Below are 4,300 nucleotides of genomic sequence, written 5' to 3'. Positions count from 1 at the left end.
CAACTTCAAGGACCAGTTACTCTCTGGAATAGATTACAATTTGCTTTCATACTGTTTTCTATTTGTCTGTATTTACTTGGACTACATACATTGAATAGGAATCAAACCTGTCTCCAAACTAAAAATAGGTTTCCTACAACCTAACAGTAAAACTGGGTAGGCGATATTACAGCAAACAAGAACTGGAAACCTACTATCTACCACATTAGTTAACGTTCCATGTGTTAGTGGAAGTAAACGAAATATCTCAAACCAAAATTAAAGCTGACAGACCTCTTTGTAATTTCTGATCACATCAGATTTTTTTTTTTTTTTTATTTAAAATTTTACAATTTACATAATTATTTACATTAACATTAACATTAACATTAACATTAAAATTTTCCTTCCTACTTAACCACATATAGTAAATATAATCTGACATTAACATGATCATTGTATTCTTATCCTTATTATTACTACAGTTAATATTGAACATTAAGAAATGCAGAAATAATTTGCTATTAGCATTGCAGACTGTATTCAGGAATTTTTTAAACCATTTAATTATCTCTTTGTTATGGAAGCAGAAGCAAAATACTGTATATGTGTCACGGATATAATATGTCTGGATGGATATTATATTAAGTTTTGTTTCTTAATTTCTTACCGTAGAGTTCGATACCTTCACACTGGTTACTTACAGGAGATTATGGTGTATCTACGTAGAAATTCACTCCACCACTCGACATTCCATTATTTATACTTGATAAAGGATGATTTAATAAGTTCCATTAATTTCCAACATTCATCTAAGTTATTGGTTATACTTTGTCATAACCAATCAGGTCATTACCTGGGTATGACTTAACAGGGCCTTAATTCCTCAAATGATACATTCACCGCCAGCCTGGATCGGTCTTATTGCAACCAGGCTTTCACACGTGATCATCTTTCCACGGGCAATAATAACCCTGGGTTGGCACACTTAGTCTCGTGTCGCTGACAGTCCACAGGACGGGGTCGCGGTACAGAACTCTATGTAGCATCCAATTTCCTTCAGAAAGGTGAGGGTGAGGACACCTTAACTAACCCATGGTCTAGGGCATACTAACTAAAATGTGGGTTTTGGGGCGTGAGACACAATGAACAGTACACCACTGTCTCAAACACCCCCGTCCCCCCAATAGACTGGCCAACTTTTTCATTTTTATTTTCTTCACCACTGATCGGCTCGTTAGCCGCTTGGGCGATCGGTCACGTTCCTGTTACGCACTGTTGGCAAGTACTGGGCATGCACCGGCTCCTGGATGTACCTGAACCTGCTGCAGCGTTGGTCAAATCTTGTCTTGAAAGAGCTCACACTCGGTGCCGTCACAACACTTTCTGGTAGATTGTTCCAAGAGTTCACAACTCTCACTCCGAAAAAGTTTGCCCTCACAGTTTTCTGGACTTGCAGCTTCTTCAATCTTGTAGGGCAAGTTATTTAGGGAAATCAAGAACCAAGAGGACTGGGAAGAGCTGCAGAAGGACCTCTGTGGGCTCCAAGAATGGTCGAAGAAATAGCTGCTGAGATTCAATGTCACGAAGTGGAAGAGGATGCACTTGGGGCGTACCAATGGCAAGGAGGCGTATCATATGTCCCAACGGGATGAAGAAACTGCACTATTTGAGACTGAATGTGAGAAGGACCGAGGTGTGTATGTTGACAATGAGCTGAAGTTCTCGGGCCATTGCGAAAAGAAGGTAAATTAGGCAAATCAATTATTGGATCTTATAAGAAGTTCGTTTAGATATCTAGACGGTCCGTCCCTCGTAACGAGCTTCAAGAGTGAAGTGCTTCCCCATCTGGAGTACTGTCAACCCGTCTGGTCCCCGAGATATGCTAGGGACTGTCAGTTGGTTGAAAATTTTCAAAGGAGGGCCACCAGAATGGTGCCTGCCCTTCGGCACCCCAGCTACCCTGAGAGATTGGAGCGCCTGAACTTGCCTAGCTTATACTACAGCCAGACAAGGGGTGACCTAATAGAGGTGCATAAGCATCTCAAGGGGCACTACTCAGTCGAGTGTCCTTACTTGGAGCTGGCGGACACTCGCCCCACAATGGGTCACAGCTTAAGATTGAAGAAGCCACAAGTCCACAAAACTGTGAGGGCAAACTTTTTCGTAGTGAGAGTTGTGAACTCTTGGAACAATCTACCAGAAAGTGTTGTGACGGCACCGAGTGTGAGCTCTTTCAAGACAAGACTTGCCCAACACTGGAGTGGGTTCAGGTACATTCAGGAGCCGGTGCATGCCCAGTACTTGCCAACAGTGTGTAACAGAGACGTGACCGATCGGCCAAGCGGCCAAAGAGCCGATCCTTTGGTGAAGAGGATAAAAGAAAAGGAAAAGTAATCTGAGACGTGACCGATCGCCCAAGCGGCTACCGAGCCGATCAGTGGCGAAGAGGATAAAAGTAAATAATTTATACAAAGATAAATATTTTATAGTAGCGTTTGTGGTAATCGTAACATCAACGTCCAGCCGTCCACCACAAGAGTGAGCTGAGGAAACTGGTGACATTTCACGCAATTTTTTTATCAATTTTCTAGGCCATTTGGAGTATAATTGTGTGTAAGTGTTATGTGGCCTTGAAGGAGAAGGTGGGACCCCTGTGTGATAATTGGGATGCTGGTGAGAAGCAATTTCATAATTGGTGAATAATATGGCTATTATTTTGACTACCTTTTGACTTATTTATTAATCTAGAAGTCATTATTTAGGCGTGATCATCTCACTTAATCTCAAATATGATCTTTTACTGGTTAGGTAACGTTTTGCTATACAAATCGAATGTTTTTTTCTGACCTTTAGATTTCAGGATTACGCACTGGAGAGGGGGGCGGTATATATGAAGACTAATTATCTCACAGATACTCCGAGATAATGTCGAGCCACCCTGCGGCTCGACATTATGTAAATCCAGATATCAAATTTTGGTTAACAGATCCTTAAGCAGCATGTTCAGGAGTACCTATACTGAGATGTTGAAGAAAATCTATTTTTTGGCCAAAAATACTTTTTCTCTCAGAACTAAAATTTAATGTGCCTAACTACTTAAGTACATCCAGAATAATATACAAGCACTAAGAAATGACCTTGAAAACCCCAAGTGGCGAGTAATTGGCATTGCAAAAGTAATTAAAATTTTCTAAAATCCATTTGAACAAGCATTAATCCAGATATCAAAAATTAAAGTTAAGTAAGTTCGCCCACGGCATGTGTTAAGTTATGCTAGGTTAGGTTAAGGTTAGGGTTAGGTTTAGGTTAAGGTTAGGTTAGGTTAGGTCCTACACAATCTATTAAAATTTTTCTAACGGTTTTACAAAAAGCTGGAATGGGTTTTAATGGTGCAGGTGGGATAATTTGATTTGGCTTACCAACTTTTTGGAAAACAAAGCTTGCAGGCATCTTCAATGCTGCAATAGCAAGCGGATTATTCACTCACATCCAAATTTAAAATGGCATGAAGCCTTCGACAAAGTATGGCATGAAGTGCTCAAATACAAGATCATCCAACTCAACATGCCACCCAACATCACGGCTCTCCTCCGCAATTTTCCTCGACAACAGACAATGCAAACTCACCATGGACAACTACATAGGTCAAAACTTCACCCTCTACAGTGGAGTACCCCAAGGCAGTAACCCAAATTATACAATACCCAGGGAAATCCAAACAAATGATCTCAGTCAGAAGAAGCAGAGAAATAGAAACCATAAACAATTATGAAAGGAAATGGAAAATTAAAACTAACACACAGAAATTGAAGATAATTCATATAGCTAAAACCAGACCTTACCCAATCATGGTCAACAATCAAAACATTCCATGCGCAGAAAATGGGAAAATCCTTGGCTCAAAATTACAAGGAACGGCATACTACCACATATCACAGAAAGAATTGCAAAAGCCAAGACCCAACTAACTAAACTCAGAAGATTCCGCAAATTCAACACGAATACACAACTACACAGGGCTGGATTTACCAATAGGTCAAGTAGGCCATTGGCCTAGGGCCCACCGGTATCTGGGGACCCACTGAAACTAATTTGTCGCGCAGCGTGCCAGCATATAAGCTTGTTTCACATGTACACCGAGTATTTCATTATATAATATATTCACAACCATAAGGGCCCCTGTACAGTAAGTATAGGGCCCGGAGTATGGGGCCCCTGTACAATAAGTATAGGGCCCGGAGTATGGGGCCCCTGTACAGTAAGTATAGGGCCCGGAGTATGGGGCCCCTGTACAATAAGTATAGGCCCGCAGTGGTCT

This window comes from Homarus americanus, unplaced genomic scaffold (assembly GCF_018991925.1).
Source record: "Homarus americanus isolate GMGI-L3 unplaced genomic scaffold, GMGI_Hamer_2.0 scaffold25013, whole genome shotgun sequence".
Classification (NCBI taxonomy): Eukaryota; Metazoa; Arthropoda; class Malacostraca; order Decapoda; family Nephropidae; genus Homarus; species Homarus americanus.
This window is presented reverse-complemented; position numbering follows the sequence as displayed.